The sequence below is a fragment of the Bison bison genome, unplaced genomic scaffold, assembly GCF_000754665.1.
Source record: "Bison bison bison isolate TAMUID 2011002044 unplaced genomic scaffold, Bison_UMD1.0 scf7180017864471, whole genome shotgun sequence".
NCBI classification, from domain to species: Eukaryota; Metazoa; Chordata; class Mammalia; order Artiodactyla; family Bovidae; genus Bison; species Bison bison.
This window is the reverse complement of record NW_011495032.1, coordinates 14166563-14177211: the sequence shown is the minus strand read 5'-3', so window position 1 is coordinate 14177211 and position 10649 is coordinate 14166563.

The window sequence follows — 10649 nt, the reverse complement described above, 5'->3', positions numbered from 1 at the left end:
GAAGCAGGGGTTTAGGCATGGACATGGAAATCATTGTGCTCATTTAGCAGCATGGACTAGTCTAGGCTACTTACCTGGGGTAGCTACCCAAAATATTTTTGTTGAATTTAATTGATGGCATACTGGAGTAGAGTCTTGAATGCTGGCCTCCAGGTCATGGAAAGTCTGTGAAGTCTCTTGAACAGAGGCCTGGCAGGATGAAATTCAAAAGAAATTCCTGCTGTAGTTCAGGAATAACAAAACAAGGACTTGGATTGGGCCAATCAGTGCACTGGACACAGTGATTAGTTCAAAAAATTGAAAATACAAATCAAATATATCCATTGAAAGTGAATCCCAACATTTTTCTGTGATGTCTTCTTCTGTGATGTCTGGATAGTTCTAGATAATGAGACTAAGTTGAAGTTTTGGAGAGGGGCTTCCAGAAAAACTTTTAAAGATCAGATTCAATAAATATGAACTATTTTTGCCTTTTTTCCTGAAAAGTGGAAGTGCAGGCTAAAGCCATGAAAAAGGGACAAGAGGCATATTGAGATCTTGGCCTTGATGATTACAAGTCACCCAAAGAACATCAGCCAATAGCTACCCACTTCTCACTTGTTCCATGAGAAAAACAAGTGCTTATCTTATTTTATTTATAGGCTTTCCTAGTGGCTCAGACGGTAAAGCATCTGCCTGCAATGTGGAAGACCCGGGTTTGATTCCTGGGTTGGGAAGATCCCCTGGAGAAGGAAATGGCAATCCACTCCAGCACTCTTGCCTGGAAAATCCCATGGAAGGAGGAGCCTGATAGGCTACAGTCTATGGGGTCACAATGAGTCGGACATGACTCAGCGAATTCACTTCACTTCACTCCACTTATCTTATTTTAGCCACTGTTATTTGGGTTTTTTGCTATATACAGTCAATTTTACCTCTGCTAACTTCTCTTCCTTAATTTTCCAACTTTAAGAAGAACGAGATGGTTGGATGACATCACCAACTCAATGGACAGGAGTTTGAGCAAACTCTGGGAGATGGTGAAGAACAGGGAAGCCTCGCATGCTGCAGTCCATGGTGTCACAAAGAGTTGGACACAACTGAGCAACTCAACAACAACAACAACAAATTTTCCCCCATGTCATTTTCTTTATCCTGTCTATGCATTTTCTGCTCCAGGAAAAACAAAATACTTTCAGTTCTTTCAACAAGTCATGTCTTCTCACCTATAGGCCTTTTATATGCTTATTCTTTTATTTTTTTCTCTCTCCCTTAAACTCTTGTCCTGTTTAATTCTGTTCAACCTTCACCCACCCCCCAACACTACCTCCATAGTGGTGCTTTTTCCTTGAAGATGTCACTTTCTTGTCCCCTCCCAAACATCACCACCACCACTCCCCCAATCCCTACCCAGATTCTAAGCTTTCCTAAGAAATTCAAAGCATACATTACTCTCTCCATCAATAAAAACAGAACATCAAAGGGGCTCTTTCAAGAACATCATGCTTTTCAATGTGTTCAACATATGGGGAAGCACAGTGAGGGAGCAAGGTTTACACATCCAGGTTAGCTGGCTAGTTTTGGTCTTCCCAGAGAATCTCTCTGCCTGACAGCCTGTCTGAGATCTCATCAAGGGTTGGACTCCTTTACTCCCAAGAGATCTTTTACCCAACACAGCAGAAAACAAAAAAAATGGAACAACTCAATTCTTATCCTCTACCACATGGATCTAATAGTCAATTCAAAACATAGGCAACCTTGGCTCATCCTTTGCCTCTGGAATTATTTTGATACCTGGCTCACTTTATCATACTATGATGTAAAAGACTCTGGCCTCGGTCTGTGAAGGTTCTATCCTTCACAGTAGTTTATTTTCCATTAAAAAAAAAATAGTAATTGTGGGTAGATAATTTTCCCCACTTTGTATCCTTTCCTTTTTCCTTCCTTCTATTCAAGGAGGTCCAGAAGTCAGCCATGTTCTCATGGTCTCCGTGTAGGCTTGTGGCGGGAGAGAAAGTGAAGTCACTCAGTCGTATCCGACTCTTTGTGACCTCATGGACTGTAGCCTACCAGATTCCTCCATCCATGGGATTTTCCAGGCAAGAGTACTGGAGTGGGTTGCCATTTCCTTCTCCAGAGCAGATAATAAAAAGACCAAGTAGCTGAACACAGGGATCCATAAGTACCTTCGTCTGGACAAGATGCTGGGGGGAGGACAGGAGAAGGTGACCCTGCGCCACGCTGTCCGGATGTCCCAAATCTCCCGCTGCCTGGTTCCCCTGCCAGAGGGGAAGGGGTTCCCTCGCTACCCGCGTGGGTCCAGGGAAGCCCTCCTGGCTGGCAAGCCAGAGCAGAGCTTCTGGGCGACAGACAGCATGTTGGTCTTCCAACACCTTGGGCGAGATTCTGCATGTGACCTCGACTAGATGCCAGCATTTCCTCTCACTAAGGAGCAGGGGCCCCTGGGATGGGGCCTGAGTGCAGGGCTGACATACAGGGTTATCCTGATGTTAATTCTATCTCCAGATCAGAAGTAGCTTAGACAAAGATCTGGCTTTGTCTTACAAAAACCCTTCTCTCCTCTTCCTCTCTTTCCCCAGATTCAGAGAGGACCTTTTGGCTGGCTTATGGAGAGGAAGAAGACAAAGTGAGAGAGAAGACAAAAGAGAATGAGCAATGGAGACAGAGGTGAGCTCTGAGAGAGAACCACAAGCTGAGGCTGCTCTCTGCAGAAGCTCTGTGGGGAAATGGCTGCATGGTGAACCCTCGGAAGGGATCACAGGCTTCTGAGCAAGCGTTCCCACACTCCAAATATGTAATAGAAACAGCAGCGAGCCTCCAGCCCTGCAGGTGAGATGCAGATAAAAGCAATGGAAAGCACAGTGGCAACCAGAGTTGCTCCCCTGCTCTCCCACCTCTCCTTCCTGAGGTCTTAGAAATTCCAAGCATCCACCTATCCAGATGGGATGGGGGAGAGGCCCAGGAAAGATGAAGGTTGTCAAGACTACTGCACATGCATGTTGGTGGCTTACAGAAAAGTGCCTGAGCTGAGGGGTGAGGGTGCAGGCTGGCTGAAATCTACGTGTTCTCTGAGCCCCAAGCTCTGTACCTGAAGGAAGAGGCTTTTTGTGACTTGCTCAGTGAAGGTGTGCTTGTGATTCTACTATCTGGAAGGGGTGTGTTTTGGAAATTGAGTGCTAGCAGAGCCCCAAAAGTTGACTTCCACCAACCCAGAGTCAGAAATAATGTGGTTTCTAGACAGTGGGATCCACATCTACTACATGTGTGCCAGGCCCACCTGATGGATGGCTGTGAAAATCAAATGAGGTAATATGTGTGAAGAAGGTATTTGAAAATTGGTGACATGCACACATGCTTGAGGTATTATTATCAGCAGCTTTGAGACATGGTGCCAGAACAGTTCTTTTTATGTATGATCCATATAAAACATTAAATTTCTCATCATTGCACTTTACTTGGAAGTGAGAGGACTAAGCCTACAAAACTGTATGTTCATTTTATTCAAGCCATTGCATTTGGCTTGTGGAATGGTTATTCTAGGTCCTTAGATCATTTGTTTGCTTAACAAAAACAATACACGTTCTATGTACTATTAAATAAACATTGATGATTGTGACACTAAAATTAAAAATGTAAAGTACCATGAAACTCAATTAAATCATTCTCAAAGGACTCTAAAATGCAAGCTTTCATGGTGCCAAGATAATTTCCTCTGTTGGTACGCCAGACCAGGTTTAAAATGAAAATACTGAGTACACGTAAACTCAATGGTTCTGTCCTATATTGTCACAGTAAGAGTTGAACCCAGGGACTCTAATTTAGAAACTGAATCCAATAAGACTTCTATTTTGGCTTCCTAAAGGCCTTTCTCTCTTTCCTATTCCTGATTTTATTTTTTAAGCTATAACTAAAATTACTTAGTAAAAAAATGTTTTGAGACATGTGAATTCATTTATAAAGTAGTTCTGCTATAAAATATCTTTTTGGCATCAATTTCAATGAGCTCATTTTCCCCCTTATTCTTTTGTTTAAAGATGAGAGAAACTGGTAGGAGGAAAAACTTGGGGGGTGGGGGGAATGGTTGGAGCCCTCAGGACTGCCTGTGACAGGAAGTCCCAGCGGAACAGCCCACGGTTACAGGAAGCAAGAAGCCTTTCTTCCCAGAGTCGTCTGCAGCTGTGTCCACCAAGAAGGCCACATTCCTGGACTGACCTCCACTTAATTATTCTGATCAACAAAGCCCCAGACTTTGTCCTCAAAAGTGGATAGAGTATTTTCTGATATGAAAAGTAGTTTCACCTCCTCACCTATCCTAGGCCAGCCGCTGCTGTGGGCTCCACCCTCGGAAGTTCCTTGGAGTCTCCTCTTCTTGAGCAAACCATCTTCTGGAACTGCTCCCAAGTACAAGGTACAAGAGCTTGGAGAAACCAAACAGCCTTGAAAGAAAGAGTATCAGAGTGACAGTCTGCTGAATTTCACACATCTTCCATTTTTCTCTTAGTAAAAGTGTAAAATCTCAAGGGATTCCAACAGGTCTAATAAAAATTTGTATTAATAATAAAAAAATAGTAACTGGCTAGAGGAAACAGAATTTATTGGCCCAGAGTCTGGAATTATATATATGAGTCATTTTTATAGCATTTCTAATACCCTGGGCAAGAAAAAAAGAAATGTCTCAGCAAGATATGCTTGCTTTTGACCTTCAGAGAAGGAATGTGATTTCAAGCCTTTTTAATAGTTACAATACCTTTAAGCAAAAAGAAATATGCTAACTCAAATGAGTAGTGTTTTTTCAGTGATGGGAATGGGATGCTCTTAAAAGTCTTGCCTGTGTTTTCTACATTACAGAGTTCAACTACCGAATAAATTAGGGCCTTCAAGGAAGCCATAAAAACTCATCATTTAAAGGCACATTAATTCTTCTAGGTCACTGGGTGTCATTAAGTAAATTACTGGCCTAAAACATTTTAAGATGCCTTTGGGGCATCTGAAAGAATATGTGCTTTTCTCAAAGAAGGACTGGATCACTGATGGTTGGCCTGCCTGCCCTTCTTGCCAGGAAAAGCAGTACCCATCTATCTTAGACTCATGTTTAATTCTAGGAGGTTGCTATGTATCAATGCCAGGAACCAGCTTCTGCTGAATTGCAACTCTGTGCTTTGTGTAAAGGCTTGATACACTGATTCTTCACCTTGAAAGATTCCCAACATTAGGCTAAGTGTTTCTCAACTCTTTTTCCATTATTGTTCTCATAAGGATCCTTTTAAGACATTAACTGCTACCCCTCTTCCTAGGAAATTAAATACTAAGTAACTAAGGAATAAGATTTTGTCAGGCAGGTTTGAGCCATTGTAAAATTGAGTTTACTGTCCTTGTAGAGAATATATGCATTAGCTAGGGGTTCTCAACTTTGACATTGCTGACATCTGGGGCCAGATCAATCCTCGCTGTGGGGGATCACCACACAGAGTAAGATGTTTACAGTAGGATGTTTAGAGCATCTGTAACTTGACCCACTAGATGCCAGTGGTACCCCACTCCCTTGCCCCAGTGACACCACCAAAAATATCTCCAGACCTTGCCCAATGTCCCCTGAGGGAGAAAACTGACCTCATTTGAGAACCACTGCTCTCAGCATATAAACAAGAGGGAGGCATGTCAATCTGTAGCAAAAGTCAGAACAACATTTTTGACAAAACGCAGGAAAGACAACTTTTGAGAACTCAGGGAGAGTCTAGGAACTAGAAGGTCTAATGCAGAAGATGGTAGTGAGAAAAGTGAAGAGCAAAAGGCAGTGTTATGTTGGGGTGCAGGCAAGGAAATGGTTGGGAAATCAGACCAATTTATTACTTGTTCTGCGGGGCGGGGGGAGCTCACTGATCTCACTCTTCTCACCCCACTCTGCCCCCTCTGCCCTTGGGCTCCCAGCACACCGAAGGCCTGACAAGATTTTGTATGTTTATCTTTTGTTTATAATTTGTGGATCAGTTTGGAGACATTTTAAATCATTAGTTCTGCTTCTTTTTGTGACAGAGTCCAGGGGAAGTACTGGCATGGCCTGTCATGGATTGGGTTGAGATGCTAGGCAACCAGGCCTCAGTTTATAGCCAGAGTTACCAAGGTGAACAAGAATATTTACTTCCTTCCAAACTCCTTTTCATAATCAGTAGCATTCATCCTCTACTAACTGATTTTCAATGAGTTAAGAGATGATCTTGACCAGTTACTTGCCTATGGCCCCAGTCTTGCTTCAATCGGTACAGTTGTGCCTCAGTCTGTTCGGGGTGTATTTATAAGATTTTATTTGAAGGAAGATTTCCTCTACTTGAAATAAAAGCATTGATCATTTAGAGGTGGAGAGTCACCTCTTAGAACTTCAATTTACATAGAGTGCTGAGAAAAGAGCTAAAGGCATCAGAACAAACACAAATAAAATACTGTAACTCTGTCTTACTACATCTGATTCCAAGGAATTCTGAGGATCTGAAGGACACCTCTTGCAAACCAGTGATCAAGACAGTTTTGTTGTTAAGGAACTGCTATCAGGATGAGGTGCTAGTGTTAAAGAACCCATATGCCAATGCTGGAGACATAAGAGACATGGGTTCAATCCCTGGGTGGGGAAGATCTCCAGGAGGAGGGCATGCAACCCATTCCAGTATTCTTGCTGGAGAATCCCATGGACAAAGGAGCCTGGTGGGCTACAGTCTATGGGGTCACAAAGAGTTAGACATGTCTGAAACAATTTAGCATGCATGCATAGGGATGACAGGTCCGACCAAGAATGTGCAACAGTGGCTTAACGAGACCTGGAACAGCTCTATTTAGATTGGTTTGATTAGATTTCATCTCTGCCTGTGAGAGTTGGAGGAGGCTTAGAAAACTACAGCAGAAATGTGTAAGAAATCATATACTTGAAACTAATATAATGTTGTAAATCAACTATACTTCAAAAATAAAGCAACTACTGATAAAAAAAAGAAATGTGTAATAAACAAGAACCAGAAGAAAAGGATTAAAGAATGTTCATTTTCTTAAAAGGGAAAGGCCAAGAGATGATTCAGTGCAGAAAAGGGAGAAGATAGTTAATAGTTTAAGTGCTTTCAAGATATCATGATCCTTGGGAATCATTTAATCTTTACAATTAGCTAGAATGGCAGGCTACCATTTGCCCTGTAACATTCATTCTTCCCTTTTGCCATGGTTAATAGCATTTTCAAGTGACCTGATAGCCTCCAAAATAAACACTACATTTTATGTGTATTTATCTACATTCTGATTATTGGATAAATGTGTTGTGGTAGACTTTGAGACTTTGCTTCTTCCCTTCTTGCAGTTAGCTGGAGAGTAGATACAGAAGCTGGAACAGGAGCAGCCACCCTGGAACTTCAGGCTACTATGGACAGAGTCACATGATGAAATGAGGCCTTAATGGCATGGAGTGCTATACCTGCTCTGGACCAACCTCCAGACTATATATGAGAAAAAAATTAACTTTTATCTTGTTTGATTCTTCATTACTTTGGATTTTTGTCAGTCAAACTCACCTAATCTCAACTAATAAGTCTAGGTAATGGCCATTATCCCACTTCCAGGTAAGAAAACTGAGGCTCAGAGGTGCCAAGTAGCCCAGAGTGGCTACTTTTGTCCAACACCAAAGCCTCTGAGTTTTGTATTACACTGAGTCTAAACTACCATACAAATTAAAAGTTAAGACAGGTCTGTAGGTAAAATGCTGTGTATTATTGCTGCTCTTCATATCCGGAACTGAAAGAACATAGGTTTGTCTTACAGTAACAGGTTGGTAGACCTACCACATCACCTGATCCCTAGTTAGGAGAAATCAAACTTCATCACTAATTTGTTTAAGTAAAGACCTACCTGCAAAGGAGGATGATCCAAAGCTATTTGGTCTCCTTTGAACAATGTCCAATGAGCAGTTCTTAACTGCCAGGCACTGTTCTGACATTGGGGAGGCAGCAATGAACAGAAGAGACAAAAACTTGCCTTTGAGGAGCTCATTTTTTCCAGTAGAAGTAGAAAATAAACAAAAGGGTAAAATGAAAATATTTTAGATGATGATAAGTATTATAAAGAAAATATATTAAGGAAAACAGATAAGAAATGGAGAGAGGGGAAGAGAAGGGACTGCATGCTTACTTCAATGCTCAGGGCCTCACTGAGAAGGTGATGTTTGAGCCAGACCTGAAGCAAGAAGTGAAGGAATATGCAAGGTGGATATCTGAAGGAACAGCATTTGAGGCAGAGGGTATAGCCAGGACTAATGCCCTGAGATAGGAGTGTATTTACTGTGTACTAGCACAGCAAGGAGCCAAGTGTTCCTGGAGCAGAACATGAGATACAGTTAGAGAGACAATGAGAGGCCAGATGGTAGAGGGCTTTGTAGGTCATTGCAGAGAATTTTGCTTTTACTTGAATGAGGTGAGAAATAAATAGAGGGTTCTGACCATGAAAGTGAAATGAGATGACTTCAATGTTAAAGGAATACTTCAGACTTCTCAAAAGAAAACAGGCTGAAAGGGTAAGAGTTGGGGCAAGGAGGCCCATGAGATGGCCATTGCTATAGTCTAGGTAAGAAATGATGGCAGGTTCTGGTTCCGAGAACGGCAGAGGAACATGTATCGGTTAAACCTCTCACAGATAATAGTTATAACCTCTAAACAAAATGTTTTTAAAGAATTTTAGGGCACTGTCAATTGATCAGAAGCAGGGGGAAACTGGAGAGATTACAACCCTTTTAAGAAAGGAATCACACTAAGTAGATTGTGGGTTTTCACTGGACAGCAAGCTCCAGTCCATGTAACACAGGGCAGCTAGAACTCACTCAGAAAGCAGTCTTACTGGTTTGAAGAATCAGACAGAATTTAGAGGCTATGAGAGTAGCTGGAAATTGAGCAAAGAAATCTCAGAAAAAAAAGATGCCACAGCATGGGGATCCCAAAATTCTGCATATAAATTTCATTCAACTTCTTGGTGGAATCCTGGACTACAAACATATGGGGTAAAAAAGTTCAGAGGAAAACAATAGGAAGAAGACTATAAGAACTGATCAGAAATTTTAACTATTGCTCACAAAAGGGGAGGAAGTGTTTGGAGTTTAAGTTTAGCCAAGTAAATTATCATAAAATAACTGGATAACAAAATCCAAGATTCTCCAAGATATATTATCCACAATGATCAGCTTGAAATCCAAATTACTAGACATGTGAAGGAAGAGAAAAATGTGACCCAAGGTAAAGAATAAAAGCAATCAACAGATGCCCAAGATGATCAGATAGTGGAATTAATGAACAAGACCTTTAAAGCAGCTATTATAAGCGTATTAAATGACTTAAAGGAAAAGTAGCCATAATTCTTGGTGAATCTCAACAGTAAAAATGAGAACTATGAAAAAGATTATAAAGTTCTAGACTGAAAAGCATAATATCACAAATGAAAACATCACTAGATGGACTTACCTACAGACTGGAATAGCAGAAAAAAAGAGTCTGTGACCTTCAAGATCCTATTTCAAATCCTAAAAGATGATGCTGTGAAAGTCCTGCACTCAATATGTCAGCAAATTTGGAAAACTCAGCAGTGGCCACAGGACTGGAAAAGGTCAGTTTTCATTCCAATACCAAAGAAAGGCAATGCCAGAGAATGCTCAAACTATTGCACAATTGCACTCATCTCATACACTAGTAAAGTCATGCTCAAAATTCTCCAAGCCAGGCTTTAACAATATGTGAACCGTGAACTTCCAGATGTTCAAGCTGGTTTTAGAAAAGGCAGAGGAACCAGAGATCAAATTGCCAACATCTGTTGGATTATCAAAAAAGCAAGAGAGTTCCAGAAAAACATCTATTTCTTCTTTATTGACTATGTCAAAGCCTTTGACTGTGTGGATCACCACAAACTGTGGAAAATTCTTCAAGAGATGGGAATACTGACCTGCCTCTTAAGAAATCTGTATGCAGGTCAGGAAGCAACAGTTAGAATTGGACATGGAACAATAGACTTGTTCCAAACAGGGAAAGGAGTATGTCAAAGCTGTATAGTGTCATCCTGCTTATTTAACTGATATGCAGAGTACATCATAAGAAACACTGGATTGGATGAAGCACAAGCTGGAATCAAGACTGCCAGGAGAAATATCAATAACCTCAGATATGTAGATGACACCATTCTTATAGCAGTAAGCAAAGAAAGCAAAGAAAGGAAGAACTAAAGAGCCTCTTGATGAAAGTGAAAGAGGAGAGTGAAAAAGTTGGCTTAAAACTCAACATTCAGAAAACTAAGATCATAGCATCTGGTCCCATCAGTTCAGTTCAGTTCAGTCGCTCAGTTGTGTCCGACTCTTTGCGACCCCATGAATCCCAGCACGCCAGGCCTCCCTGTCCATCATCATCTCCCGGAGTTCACTCAGACTCACGTCCATCGAGTCCGTGATGCCATCCAGCCATCTCATCCTCTGTCATCCCCTTCTCCTCCTGCCCCCAATCCCTCCCAGCATCAGAGTCTTTTCCAATGAGTCAACACTTCGTATGAGGTGGCCAAAGTATTGGCGTTTCAGCTTTAGCATCATTCCTTCCAAAGAAATCCCAGGGCTGATCTCCTTCAGAATGGACTGGTTGGATCTCCTTGCA